The sequence below is a fragment of the Gavia stellata genome, unplaced genomic scaffold (genome assembly GCF_030936135.1).
Source record: "Gavia stellata isolate bGavSte3 unplaced genomic scaffold, bGavSte3.hap2 HAP2_SCAFFOLD_34, whole genome shotgun sequence".
NCBI classification, from domain to species: Eukaryota; Metazoa; Chordata; class Aves; order Gaviiformes; family Gaviidae; genus Gavia; species Gavia stellata.
In genome coordinates, this window is record NW_026776320.1 from 1,474,871 (window position 1) to 1,490,077 (window position 15,207).

Below are 15,207 nucleotides of genomic sequence, written 5' to 3' on the forward strand. Positions count from 1 at the left end.
TCAGTGAACCGGCCAGGGAAACTGATTGAGCTGCAAGGTAATTCAGCAAACAAACATGGCAGAGCGCTAGCTGTAATTCTCCTTGATTTCCCTGGTCATGTTCGCTGTGCAGATGTGCTGGCACCAGAAAGACATCAGCACAGGGGAGAGACACAGTGCCTGGGAGCAGGAAGACTATTTCTGTAGGCAGCAGTACTGTTAAAAACACCAGTTAAAACCATCTTGTGGAACTACAGCGTTCAGCTTTTTCATTTTGAAACAAGAAACGTGTTTTTGAAACAATTTATAATGCCGATCAAATAGTCAGGAGCAAAATAGTGGACTATCAGAATAGACAATAACTTTTTATGATCTCTCTCACCCCTCTTTCTCTCTGCCTCAGCCAGCCGGTGCCCAGGGGTGGAGTGGACTTCAGGTTTTCATCTCGAAGGGTGTATGGTGTAGAGTGCAGGGCCACCAGGCCACAAACACAAAGCAATGCTCCAATACTGTAAACGGGATCTGTTCCTCCTCTCCGAGTACGGAAAGCCCACAGGATAGTTGGTACAACAGGGGCTGCTACAGTATCTCTTTTTTATTCCTGTCTTGACATACCCAAAGGCTTCATCATCAGGAGGTTCTGTAAAATCACGTTCTTTCACGAAATAGTTTTCATTAACTCCGTGCTCCACCTTCCTGCATGGAGACTCCATAGGTGACAAAAGCATGGCAGCGTTTAGATGACTTGGAGTTAAGTCCACTACGATACCAGAGTCACTGAACCTTCCAGGAGAAAATTCACCCAGTTCCTTCAGTGAAGACGGTGGGCTTAGAGGACAGGCATCTTGAGCTCTGAAGATGTTTTGAATGAGCTGCTCCACATCTAGGCTAGATGCCACCACGTCAGTCTGGATGGCCTGTTCCACCATCACGTTGCTGACTTTCTCCTCCTCCTGGAAAGAAGTTAGTTTCTCATCCAGAACATTTTCAAGCATCTCTTGATTCAGAGCAGAACTGGAGGGAGCTGGATCACTCAACTCAGAGGTTATGGTGGTCAAACTGTCTTCACAGGAATCAGTCCCGTTAGCTGTGCCCTCATTAAGAAGCAGCCCACTATCTGCCACCTCCTTCAGAGCTTGGTCCTCTGTGGTGAGGCTGTCTGGCACTGTGGCACACAACACCAACGGCTTCCCCTCTGAGTCACACCTGTGCTCCAGGCACTGCTCATCTCTCACAGAGCTGCTCTGAGCCATCTCCATGCTCTGCAGCAAAGATTCCAGTTTCTTGTTTTCAATGCTAATGTCTATGAAGTATTGCTGCATTTTTTTGTCTTTCTCAGCCAAGCTGTTTTTCATGCTTTCAATAACATGCTTGAGTTGTTTAACTTCCCTTCTTGCTTCCAAGGCGGCCAGCTCTGCCTCCACACGATGACACTCTTCCTCAACCCAGTCTTCCTTCATCCGTCCCAGCTGAGCTTTGAGTTCTTCTATTTCTGTTTCCCTGTAGCAAAATAAAAAAGTTATAAAGCTTCTGCTGACCGGTCAGTTAAAGGGTCAACATGAGGCTCCACTGCACTGGGATGGCTATGCTGCGGAGATGCTCCAAGAAAGAAGCAAGTTTTTCCATGCAGCACTTGCTGCTGCCTTGAACGGAGCTGGCAGAGATGTCAGTCGGCTGCCCAGACACGCCGGCTGATTGCTAACTAGAGTCACCGACCTCGCCACACAGCCAGCAGCCTTGTGAGCTGTGCTCTGATCCTGGACATTCTGAGGTGCAGGTGCTGGCTCTAGGTAAGGTCCAACCAGTGCAGCGCTTAACATCTCACCTACTGCCTCACCCTGGAGGAAATGGAAAGCTGGAGGCTGGAAAGCTGCCCGGCAGAAAAGGACCTGGGGCTGTTGATTGACAGCCGGCTGAAGATGAGCCAGCAATGTGCCCAGGTTGCCAAGGCGGCCAACAGCATCCTGGGCTGTATCAGAAATAGTGTGGCCAGCAGGAGCAGGGAGGTGATCGTGCCTCTGTGCTCGGTGCTGGTGAGGCCGCACCTCGAATACTGTGTTCGGTTTTGGGCCCCTCACTACAAGAAAGACATTGAGGTGCTGGAGCGTGTCCAGAGAAGGAAGGGCAAGGAAGCTGGTGAGGGGTCTGGAGCACAAGTCTGATGAGGAGCGGCTGAGGGAACTGGGGATGTTCAGTCTGGAGAAGAGGAGGCTGTGGGGAGACCTCATCACTCTCTACAACTACCTGAAAGGGGGTTGCGGAGAGGTGGGTGTTGGTCTCTTCTCCCAGGTGACTAGTGACAGGACAAGAGGAAATGGCCTCAAGTTGTGCCAGGGGAGGTTCAGGCTGGATATTAGGAAAAACTTCTATACTGAGAAAGTGGTGAAGCATTGGGACAGGCTGCCCAGGGAGGTGGTGGAGTCACCATCGCTGGAGGTGTTCAAGGAATGTGTGGACGTGGCATTGTGGGACACGGTTTAGTGGGCATGGTGGTGTGGGGTTGATGGTTTGACTAGCTGATCTCACAGGTCATTTCCAACCTTAATGATTCTGTGATTCTGTGAAATGAGGAACTGCTGCCTGGATGCGTCCCCTGTGCCTGCCAGCAGCTCGTCACATACAGCCAGAGCCAACACTGGCCTCAGACAGCAGGAGGGCTCGGGGCTGCAGGCATCTGGCTTGCTTTGCACCCACCCAGCCCAGCGTGGAGCCAGAGGCTGCTGCCTTGACTTGCAAGCAAGTGGGGAGAGGGGGCCCTTACTGAGATCCAGCCCTCCCAGATGCAGAGGTCGGGCTATCCCGAGCTGGTCCAAGGGGTCCCTGGGACTCTGCCTTGGGGCTCCACTCAAACACCCCTTTGTGCCCGCTTGGGCTGTGTGTGCTGGAGAGCCAGCTCTCAGAGCGCAGCTTTAGTAAAAGAGATGACAGAGATGACGTCTGTTGCTGTGGAATGCACATTGCCGCTTTTTTGCTCAGCATCCATAAAAAGGGCTCTTGCGAAAAATTCAGTATCTAAGCGACAAAACCACAAGCGGGCACACTGGTTGGTGTAAGAGCTTTTCTTTCATTAGGGGAGAAGGGGGACAGCTGTAGTCATCTTTCACTGAATCAAGCAGAACAGGAGACTAAGGCAATAACATGCTTGCAAGTCGAAACTCTTATGTAGAAAAGGTCTCAATGCTAAATCAGACTGGTAAAAAATGACCCTTTAAAAACATTCTGCTAGGGAAGTTCAGAAAAGGGAAAAGAGGCAGCCATGTTCATAACTAAACTGCATGGTACGTATTCACGGAGCACGCTATGAAACCTGAAATACCTGAAACGAACCTAATCAGATTGATCATATTTCAAATTTCTTAATGAAGACTTTATGTGGTCCAGAAATGAGTAAAAACATTCAGGATTCCCACCCCTAATTGCTCCTGAATTAGTCTTTCTAATTCTGATTTCTGAAGTGAAATATACCTTTCTTTAAGTTTGCTCTCAGATTCCTTCAGCTTTGTTTTCAAATGCCGCACTGTAAGTTCCTTCTGCTGCAGAGGAGTCAAGCACTGCTCTGGATTTTCTGGCTTCATGCTGTGATTGTCACCACAAGAAATGGTGACAAGAAAAAAAAAATCAAACCATCACATAACATCACTCCTACAGTTCTTAAGTCCTGGCAAAAAGAAAAACATCCCATACACTAATACAAAGCTTGACTCATTTGGGGCTCCTCACCGCCTGCACAAGTGACTCCCTCCGGCAAATCAAAGTACTTGAGGAAATGGCTGATTTGTGGCTATGTGCAAAATTTGCTATTTGTTATACTTGTCTTCAGTGCAGGGAGACATTTAACTTTAAAACACCCAGCCAACCCCTCACCCTAAACAGGTGGTGTGCCCAAGGGCAGGCAGCCGGGCCACCGGCAAAGGCACCCAGCTGCAGACACAGTCAGGTGAGGTAGTGTAGGGACTGCGTTCAGCTCCACATGTGAGGTAGGAAGCTGAGCACCCTGAAACCTAGATTCATCCTGTCTGGCTTTAGGTGCATATCTGACATGCTTGGCTGTTGAGTTGCCTGAGAGAGAGAGAGAGAGAGAGGGCAACAGCAGCAGCGTGGTGGCAATTTCTTCTCTGCAATACGTGTTGCATACTCTGACAGGTATCTGTTTTCTTTCCTGTACGGGAAACTGCACAGAGAGGTGCCTAAGGCTGGGCAGGGTGAATTTTCACCTGAGTGTATCATATTTTCTATACTACCCCATCCAAGACTCTCCAAAGCGAAAGGACCCTTATACAAAAGAACCAGTAAATCCACATGGGAATTGATGCCATGAAACCACATCAAGGAGCCTGCCTTGGAGTGAAAAACAACTATAAGGGGCTTTGACTAAAAGTAACCTTGAATTTTACAGTGCTGAAACAATAAAGCTTTTACAGAGGATGGAGCACCCTGTTGACTGGCGAGCCACCAATATGAGGAGTCACACCTATGCTGAGGAGCAAGTTGACCTGCACGACAACCCAGACAGCCAATGCCACATTACCGTGCAGAGACGGTAAGTCAGTGCGCTGAACACTGGCATGCTGAAATAAAGACTTGCCTCATCACTGAGCTGCTGTCATTTCCTTTGCATGAGCCTGGCTTGCTCCTGCTGGCTGAAGAAGCCCCGTAATTCTGGTGGACGTTAGCAGGACACAGCTGGCTTTTGCCCAGTCTTGACAAAGGGTCCTTTTCACGAGAAGCAGGTGGGCTGGCTCTGGACTTGTAGGATAAGGATCCATTATTCTGACCATAAGGGCCACGGCTGCAGGGGAAGCAACACGGTTAAGGCATATTGGATTATCCTCATCACGCAATCCATTATGTGTCTTATTTTACACACAAAGTTGTCTAAACACTAAAACAGACAGGTAACTGTGAGTGGCCGTGAAGAAAGTCAGTCCCAAAGTCATCAGCCACTGCACGTTCTTTCACTGACTGTGGGGCACTCAGTCTGAATTACGTGATCTAGGAAAACCTCAGCCATTTTCACATTTCTCAGTGGATAGCACGATTCCCAGTGACTCCATCAGATCATCCATGTTCCCTGAACCTCTGACTCCATTAAGTAATGAGAGAACTGCAGCCTGGACTAGTGCCAAAAGAACCACACTTCAGCCTTTCCCAGCCAGGTCTGCATAGAGATGCCTGTCCACGGAGGTCTGCTTTAAGACTGCTTTCAAGCTCCTCAGCAAGCGGCCTGAAGGATCACAGTGTGCAGTGAAAACAGATTTTGGTTGAGCCACTGTTCTTTCCTGCCTTTGGCATACCGGCTGCTTCAGCTGCCATTCACTTGCTTAGATATAGTTCGAAACCCACTGTGAGCAGTCTGAAATGGCATTAAAAAAGCACAGCCTTTTCTTTCTTCCTTCCAGTTTCCCTCATACATATCTACCTTTCTTTTCCCACTTTTTACTAAATAATCGGACTGTCAACTGTGTGCTTGACAGCAATTGGTATCTGCATTGCCTGACAGCTGCCAAAGGGCTGGGGTGCTCTGAGGACAGCTTCTCGAGGGGCATTCCTCACTTGCTTTGCCTTCTGCACTACTATGCTGCTAACTTCATCCTCTCATGCCAGTTGTTCTTCTAAACTGTAACGGAAGGGCTGGTTTCAAAAAAATATGGTAAAAGGCAAATCCAGACAGCAAAAGAGAAACCTTAAATATAAAAATTGAAATACCACAGAATTATGAAGCAAGCTCTCTTCTCAAAATCATCTGACTTGGTTTCCTCCCTTCTCCGAAAATGGAACAGTTGATAAGGAACAGGTGGTTGAGTGGCTGCCGCAGACCTCCATCACACTGCTGCCGTTTGGGTCATTTTATAACCATTTCACAATGAAGTGCAGGACTGTGGCTTGTGACAACGTGGAAACGTTTCACAGCGACTTAAGCCAAACAGTTAAAAGAGAACATATTGCAAAGGAGACATCTCTTTCCACTCGGTACAGTACAGCATCAACTCTTGTGCGAGGCAGAATTTGCCCAGACTGTGCGTAACACAGCCACGCATTTGAAGGAGCATTCTTACAGAGGACTTCTGTCCAATTAAGTAGGTCAGTATGCTCTAACGTAAAGTTACATTTAAATGCACAATAATCTATGAAATGATACATCATCTTACTGCAAGTAAGGTGATTTTAGGGCTTCATATTATATCTAGTATTGCTTTTTCCCCCAGCCAGTACCTTTACTTATTAGGTTTAACCTAGAGAGCACTTCAGTAACATTTATTTTTCCAACAGTCTCATGACACAGACAGGAAACTACTCATTAAGCATCATTCTGCCAACCTCTGTACACTGGGGCAAGCTGTGACCTTGGAGACGTATGTGCCTTAAGCACAGGGCTATCCCACTGCCAGTCCCAGCCTGCCTGCCAGCTCTTCCACAAAGGGCAGGAAACCAGTCCTGTCAGTTTGAACTCTTTGGTTTTGGTCTCCACACACAGCATTTGTATTTTTTTTTTCTTCTTTCTCATATCACAGGTCTCATCCACATAAGTACTGCCCGAGAGCACAGCATCACCCAAATTGTTTTAAAACTCACAATACTGCTATTGTCTGTATTAGCTGCAAGACCTTACAGAGTAGTCTACCTCTGCGCTAGTGACACCTGCACTATTCACGAAAGATTGCTTTGCTTACTTGAGAGAAAAAGAAGATCTTTTGCTTCCAGCAGCAGACACGTGGACTTCAGGCGCTGAAATACCGCCCATGCTGCTTGAAGAGCTGAAATCGGCTTCACTCCCTGGCAAGGAAAAGGGAAGAGTAAAAACATGATGATAACTCAAAGTCTGTTTTCAAAATAACAATGAATCCCAAGCATCCTTCCTTCGTCCGTCCTGTGTGCATTTTAGAAGTCGCATGAATTTTCAAACATCCCTGAGGACAAGCGCTGGGCTTGTTCCAGATTTTCAACGTGTCTTCAGAACCGGCACTTCAACAAGAGCAGAAAAAACATTTGAACACAAAACCCTCATGCTACAGAAGCCATTGTAGGACGCGACCAGGAACATTTGTTGTGACAACCTGTTTGCTTTCTCACAGCCATCAGCACGTGAATGAGGCTGCTCACGTGGCTCCGTCAGAAGCCCAGTGATTCGGAACACACAATTGTGATGTCAAATGAGAACCAAAAATAGAGTGAAGGCATCTAAAACACAACCTCCCAGGATTTAGATATCTAGGTGCATAAATGCAAGTAAAATCCCAGTGTTTAAAGGGGCCAAATGTTCGAAATGCCACCACTATCTCTCTGCAAAGACCTGCTGAGGTCTTTATGGTCGAGCTTCCACTTTTGAGCCCAGTAACCACCACTTACCCCATGCTCTTATACCACAGTGGAATCAAATAAGTGAGATTTGCATAACTAAGATAAAGACATTCGCTTCGCTTTCTATGCCTACACATAAATAGAGATACATAAACAGAAGGAACATATAGACATATGCACTCAATACTGCTCAAAAAGTGTTAAAAGGAATCACTCTGAGGGAAACAAATACTTTTAGGGAAGTAATTTGGCCACCAAAGAACAAAGTTCAGTGAACACTGAAGCTGTTTGATTTGAAGTCAAACATGGCCAGAAAATGGAAAACATGAGTTTTCTATTTTCTGTCTGAAATGACGCTTTCATTTTGAAAACTGTCAAATTTCTTTCTTCTTTTAAAAAGGGGTGAAAACATTAAAAAATCTCCCCAGTCATTCTAAATATTTTAGGTTGAGTATCATCTCTGTTCAGTCTGAAACACAGGTTTTCTTTAATGTATTGATTTGGCAGCAAAGCCCCAAATCAGTTATTCCCATAGCTCCACTTTGAACATAACAGGGTGTCAGACAAAAAAAGAAATAGGGGATGTAAAGGAAAAGAGAACAGGGGATAATCTACCAATTCCTGAGTAAACATTGCTCAGAAAACAGTTCCAGTCCCAGGATTCTCATTAAAAAGGTGTTAATAACCTGCAGGAATCCCAAAAAAGGTCAACAAAAATGGTAACACGATTACAGGGCACTGTTTAGGAAGGGAGATGATGGGAACTTGTGTGTTCTAAGATAAAAAGAAATACTGGCAACACAGGGAGGAGGAACACAGCTGGAAAACTGTAGAGAAACTGTAGAGAAAACCAGGTAACAGCAACACAGGATTCTGGCTGCGATGCGTGTTATTTCATCAAAAATGACTTGAAATAAAATCTGATGGTTGGTGGGAGTTGTGCATAGTAAAATGTAGCTGGAGTAGGTTCAGAATACTTTAACCAGGGAATCAGAAAGCTATTTTAAACGTTGGCATAAATAATAAAGATTGTAATTTAAAAGCAGAGCACAAAAAAAATATCTCCCAAGGGAAGATTCATAACAGTATTTCTTTCTGTGGAGGTGAAACGAGCTGAAAGTCACAGAAAACAGTCAGAAAGAGCAGAAAATTTGCTGCAGTAAATACCCAAATTGCAAAACATGTTCTAGCTTGACCTCACGCCTATTTTAAAACAAATATTTAAGTGTGCGCAGTGTGTGTAGCATCGGCTTCTCTTTTTTGACTCATCTTCCAGATTGCTTGAATATACAAAAAGGAATTTTTTTGACTAAAGATCACAGCTATTGCCATCTTCCATACCTGCCTCAACTCTGACCTTGAAACCCCAGGGCCCTTCTTACGCCAGAACTCAGCCATCTTTTCCAGACGCAGGAGCACGTCCCCACAATCCCCACGAGACCTGCATCTCTGCCAAAAGGCATGTGGAGCTAAAAGATGAATTGGCTGGCATGGGTCTCACCCTGTCCAGCAGCCCGGCGGCTCAGGCGCTCCCTGCAAAAGTCCCATCTCTGCATCCCCTACTCACTCAGCTTTGCAGTCAGAGCCGTGGCTTTCTCATGGACCAAGCGCAAGGCTAAGCTCGAGGTGGCAGGCATCCTGAGGCGAGAACCTCCCTTTAACGGTGGGCATCCCACTCTCTGTAAATCTGGAGCAGTATCGAGACAATTAACGGGCCAGAGAGAGAGAGAGAGAGAAAGGAGTTATGGTGTGCCTGCTGGGAACTCGGCTTCAAACCCCCAACAAAACAGTTACTAAATTCTACGAAGGGGAACAGCTTCCCTGGGAGCAGACTCCCCGCATCACCTCAGCCTACCCAGCAGACTGCTGTTAGGGTGCCCTTCTTCTCTGTCCTCAAGTCCATCCTGCACACACATCTAAATAGAAATTTCTTTTCCCTTTACTGAACTAAGTAACAGGCATCTCCTTTTTTTTTTTTTCCCCCCCCCTTCTGTGAGGAAGGAGATAAGTACCTTACTGCAGAAGATTTGTGCTCGACACCCTGAATTGCAGGTGGCCTGTGCCACCAGCCCAGGGCTGAGCAGTTCATTATTTAGGACAGATGGGACTCAGGCTTTTGCCTTTTACTTGCCCATTCCTCCTTTGTAACTTGCTGACTTCTTTTTTGCATCCTCCATTTTCACTGTGACGTCTGGGCGCTTGCTACAGCCTAAGAGTCTTCTGAACAAAAGGAGAGACGTGTCTTGAGAGGCCACAGCCCAACCACTAATTGTCTACATCTCCACTAAGCAACGGCAACCATCATTTTTTAGAAGGGGGTGGCTCATAAAATTTGCGACACAGAATTAAAAGATCACTTTTCTAGGCCACTTGAATTCAACAGAAACTTGTAGATTTGCATTCAAACATACAAAACACTTCAAAGCCAAAACTGTAAGTGCTACTTAGCTTATTCTCCTTTGAAAGAAATGCTTGGCTATTTGAACATGTTTTCCACATCAATTCAACTAAATTTGTTTAAATTCAAACTTTAAATCGAAGAACTATAAAAATCCAAACTAAAGAAAATAGCGCTATGCTAATAATTTTTATCTAACTCTTAAAGCATCTTTTGCTCAAAATATTTATATTCCGATTACATTCCAGAATTATCTCTCGGATGTTACGGAGCACCTTTTTCACTTCAGTGCAATTTAGTTAGCTTATGTTCTAAAAATACTTCATGCCTGCTGACTAACAAAATTCATGGTGCGAAATGAGATACAGAAATTTCCCTGTGCAATGCTAGGCGCCTTGGGCAGCGGTCCTCAGAAACAGGACAAACAGAGAGTGCCTAAGCTTATCAGGGATGAACAGAAGAGGAAAAGGCATCTAATTAGACCTACTTGAAAGATCCAAGCGTGATCTTCAAACACCAACTTTCTTCGGCAGCTGAATGTCCAAGACTGACTTTCCTTTCTGTTAAACAAAAAAACCCCCAAAACCCTAAACAAACAAAAAAGGAGAGATAAAAGAGACAGAGACTGTACTTGGCTTCCATAAGGGCTAACAGCAGAGCTGTCAGAGACCTGATGAGGACCACAGGAGACTGGGGTGGGATTCATCTGACTAAACATGAATGTCTCTAACGTAGACACCCGCGTCTGAGCCAACATCGGTCCCATTTTTAGACAACGGAGAGTTACTCAGTAGAACCAGTGAGTTCAAGGCACTGCTTACCTTATCCTAAAGTAAATGCTTACATATTTGGGCAGAAAGACCGCGCACTAGAGTCACTGATTTTATTTGTTATATCTCCTTTAAAAAAAATAGGACCTCAGTCCACTTGTGCCAGTGGAAACGATTACAGCTACATTACAGATACACAGCTGAGGTCAGACAAATGACAGTCCATCTCTGCTCTATCCAATTTGGCTCAAGACCGTGAATGTACATCTCCCTCACCTCCCAAACAGCTCCCGTAACCCCCAGAAGAAGGGAAATGGCAGATTCACCTCTTAAAGCTGTTCCACTTAGGAAGTGGAAAGAGAGCCAGTCCCCACCCACAGCCCACAGCTCCTGAAGGTCATCTGAGGAGACCTGGAGATTCAAATGTCACCTCTTCTAAATCTCCAACACCGAGGGATTCATGCCAGAGAGAGGAGCTCCAGCGGGATCTACTGGCTGTGCCGGGTCCGTTGAGCCAACTGGGAGGGACCACTCACAAACTGCCACCGGAACCCAAACGTTCTGAAGCGTGCGGGGGAGGGCGGGGCTATGCAAATGACGGACCCCCAACAGCCGCATCCACCCCCCACCACCCACCAGACATCACAGCGCTGGTGCCTTCCAGACCTCACAGCTCCAACTGCTACAGCACACCACACCTTCCCAGGGTGACGCCCCTCCATGCCCAACTCCAGGACGCAAGCTTTGAGGATAGCACTGGCTTGAACCCGGACACGGCGTCCTCGCTCCTGGAGGGCGAGATGTGCACGTTCATCTCCCTCTGAAAGAGGAAAAAATGACTTTAGAAACCCTCAACCTGACACGACAAGAGCTTTAACTCATTTAAACCAGACACAGAAGATGTTTCTATGAACTTCTGATCCTAGTATTTAGGAACAAAAATACAGGCTTTAGACAAGTATGATTAATTGAAGGAAATCACGCCAGATAATCTCAATGCCACTTTAAAGAGGATTTCACATTGAAGCAAGCTGGGAGGGGATTTTGTCAGCCAGGAATCCATCAGCAAGCTCTTCAATCTTTAAGGGAACTGATTTTTGGAACACTGAAGGGATATTTTTAATGATAAAACCATTTACTCCAAGCAGGAGAAGATCATCCACTGTACACTCGCACTCTGCTATTCACACACCCCTCCCTCCCCGCCCTTTTTTTTTATTAATTAAAAACAAGTGCCACTAAGCAGTATTTCCGATGGAAGGCAAATGTGGGTAAGCCTTCCAGAAATACAGGCAGTTCAAAGCAATTGTCCTGTCCCACAGAGAGCATCCCAAAGGAAGACTGAGCTCCCCAACACGCTTTGCACAACTGCAACCCCTCCCCAGGAAGCCCAAAGAGAAACATGATGCTTTTGAAAAATCCCAGTCCTCCGCACTTGATGGTGTCAGAGCAAAAGTCTGGACAAGAACAAGAGCCCCACTTGAGGCTCAACAAAGCTGTATTTGATGCACAGTCTGGGAAAACCAGAGCCAGCAGATGAACTGAGAGCTTTTACAGAAGGCCTCAGACCTCCCAGCATCAGCGCTGAGAGCAGCTTCCATACACCAAGCACAGGGATGGAGAAACAGGTGGTCACGAGCAATGGGTCCTTCCCAAGGTCTCCAGGCAGCCTGCACCATAGAGGGTTGCTTAAGCAAGCCGTTTGTAAGAGACAAGGTCTAGGAGGAGGCTCTTCCATAAACAGCATTCTCAAGCCGAGATCCTCGAGAACACGACCTTGCTGCTCGCTCTCTTCCCCTACAGAGCCTGAAGGAGCTGCCCAACGGCTCAGGCAATCGCCATTTTCAAGAGAGGCAGAGTCCAGCAGTATGTAAGGCTGCCAGATCCAGAGACATCTCCTGTATGGATCCTTCCCCTGACATACAGGCCCATGCTGGCCAGTCTGGTATTTATGACTGGAGCTGAAGTGCTCTGGAAGGTCTGCACACACTGGCCACTGAAAAGCTCTGCTCAGTGCTACCAGATGATTTCTAGTCAAATTCAGCAACAGAAAGACAACCGGGGAGAGGCCACAGTCCCACGTGCAAAGGGAGCAGAGAACAAAACAAAAGATACCGGGGGCAATTCTGGAAGCAGCAACTGGCCGTCTGGCAGACGCATTTTTACCCTCACCTGGTTCAGGTTTTGGGGGGAAGATCTCCGAACCAAAGTCTTCTTTAAGCAACTCCAGCGGGTGGAGAGGAAGGCAGTTGGGAATGGGGACGAGGTAGCCGTGTCACAGGGAGAAGAACTGCAGGAATAGAACGACAAGTGTTAGAACCACAAACAGCCAGGGAAATCGAACTAGAGCAGTCTTCAGCCTCAGAAAGACAAAAAGAATGGAGAGGAGGAGGCAAGTCAGGAGGCAGGCAGGGAGATTTCCCGTTTTGAGTTGTACGTAGAGGATCTTCAAACAAATCCTTTGTCTCCATTTTCACAAAAATTATGATCTCGAGCAGGTGGGGCGAGGAAGCAAGGACTGAGTTCAGCAGGCTGGATCAAAGCAGTCAGGGAACTTCTTTCAGAATTCAGAAAGAACTCACCCATGAAACTGAAGCCCTCTCTCAGAGCAAGAACTTCCGACATCATCTACCTCTGACTTAGCAGGTTTGTTACTGAGCTACAGAAAACATTTCCCCAAAGAACTGGAGTCAGGCAGCTGCGCAGCTATAGCCTAACGGGTTTGACATCAGTAGTATGCAAGGCTCTGGAGAATTTGAAAAGGAATTAATCAACACCATCAAACTAAGCAGGATAAAAGACACCCCTGGGCAACCAAAATAACGCCAGCATCCCAGCCCCTCTAGCACATCTCTGAAACTCTCCCAGCATCATCTGGGTGCTGGTGATTACTCAAATCGTGTTGTACATGAACACTCCAAGATGAGAAGAACCCTGTGTCAAACCCCATTTGGGGTGCCCCCATTTGGCTGGGACACCTCATGCACAGGAATAAATAGTTACCCTTGTATTTCTATACTTTGTGTCCCAGCATCGCTCCTCGGTTGGCATGGGCCACTTGCCAATTTTCTCAACAGCCCTACAGAGGAGAGTTTTGCTTGCCTGAAGGAAACTCTGCAATTGGGTTCACTGTGATCACACAAAAAAGTGCTAACCAGAATTATGTGTTTCTTTTCTTCTTAGCCTTTTATGACTTTCTCTAGCAGTTTCACTTCAAATAAAAGTAAGAAAAGAAAAGCATAGGGGGAAAATGAGGCAATTATTTAAAAATTCAGTCAAGATGAAATGAACACTAAAATCATTGATGCAAGTCAACAACGGTGGCTAGCACGGCTCCACGGGCATCCCACTCATTCTATTAAGTCGCATATTTATAAACTTCTATTAAAATCACTTTTGCCAGTACCTTGAACGGCGATTCTTTAAGCAGCCTAAACCACTCATTCACAACAGTGCCCAGTATTTCTTTTTCTTTAAACCTTCATGCCATTCCTGTCAGTGTTTTCTGGCTTCAGCTGTCTCCTGCACTTACCGCCATGCCTGTCTTGAAAAGGAGCTAAGGGACCGTCCATGTCACATCTGTGGCGTGCTTCAGGTTGTGACAAGGATTTTTGCACGGGCCGTAGCCAACATGCCTTTTTTTGTATCCCAGTGGACGAACAAAGGCAGACAATCTTCGCTTTCGAATGGGAAAATCCCACAACAGGAAGAAAGGCGCAGCTGTGCTGGACTCTGCTCCCTCACGGATTTAATAGCAGCCCTACTCTGTTCGGTAATGTACTGGCAAAGGAATTGGAACAGTGGCAAGGTAAATATGACAACGTAAATAACCCTGTTACAATATGTTGATGACATACTAACAGGAGCTGACACTAAAGAAAGCTGCTTGGAAGCCACGGTTAGTTTGCTGAATTGTTTGGGATTAGCAGGATACAGAGTTTCCCAGAAAAAGGCTCAAGTTGCAAAGGAAAAGGTTTGATACCCGCGCTTCGAAATATCAAGAGACTTGGGAATAGAGAGAAAAGAAGCAAGCTGTAAAACTGCAGAACCAAAAATTGAGAGGGTTTCTGGGGATGGCTGGATTCTGTCGAGCATGGATTCCTAACTTTGGATCGATGGCCAAACCGTTATATGAGGCGGTGAAAGGACGAGGAGAATTGCTAGAATGGACTTCTGGATGTCGGAAAAGTTTTGAAATGATAAAGAAAAGTCTGATGGATGCCCCAGTATTGGGATTGCCAGATAGGACAAAACCTTTTCACTTGTATGTGCGTGAAAGGCAGCACATGGCCCTGGCAGTGATGACCCAAGTTCTTGGAAGCTGGGAAAGACCCGTTGCTGACTTCTCAAAGCAATTGGATGAAGTAAGCAAAGGGTGGCCAGCATGCTTACGAGCTGTAGCTGCAACCGCCTTCTTGACCCAGGGAGCTCGAAAACTGACCCTGGGACAGCCTCCCACTGCGGAACAAAAACATTTACAGCATGACTGCACAGCCACCATTGAACAAGTTTACAGGAAATTAACCACAAGAAGTAGTCATAATAGAGGACAAGGAGAAATAATTGAAGGAAACAGAAAAGCTGATTTAACAGCAAAGAAAGCTGCCTTATGTGCATGTGTAAGTGGAGCCTTGATACCCAGAAATTGATAGGAAACCTCCTCAATATTCTGAAAAAGAAGACCGATCAGCAGAGACGTTAGTGTTCGAAAAATTCAGAAGGATGGCAGGTAATACCAAGTCAACAGTTTCTCACCACAGC

General features: G+C 46.2%; 1 pseudogene; it reads right to left on the minus strand.

The window, feature by feature from the left end:
- Positions 1–66: 66 nt before the first annotated feature.
- Positions 67–13,984, minus strand: LOC132320854 (syntabulin-like; annotated as a pseudogene).
- Positions 13,985–15,207: the final 1,223 nt, after the last annotated feature.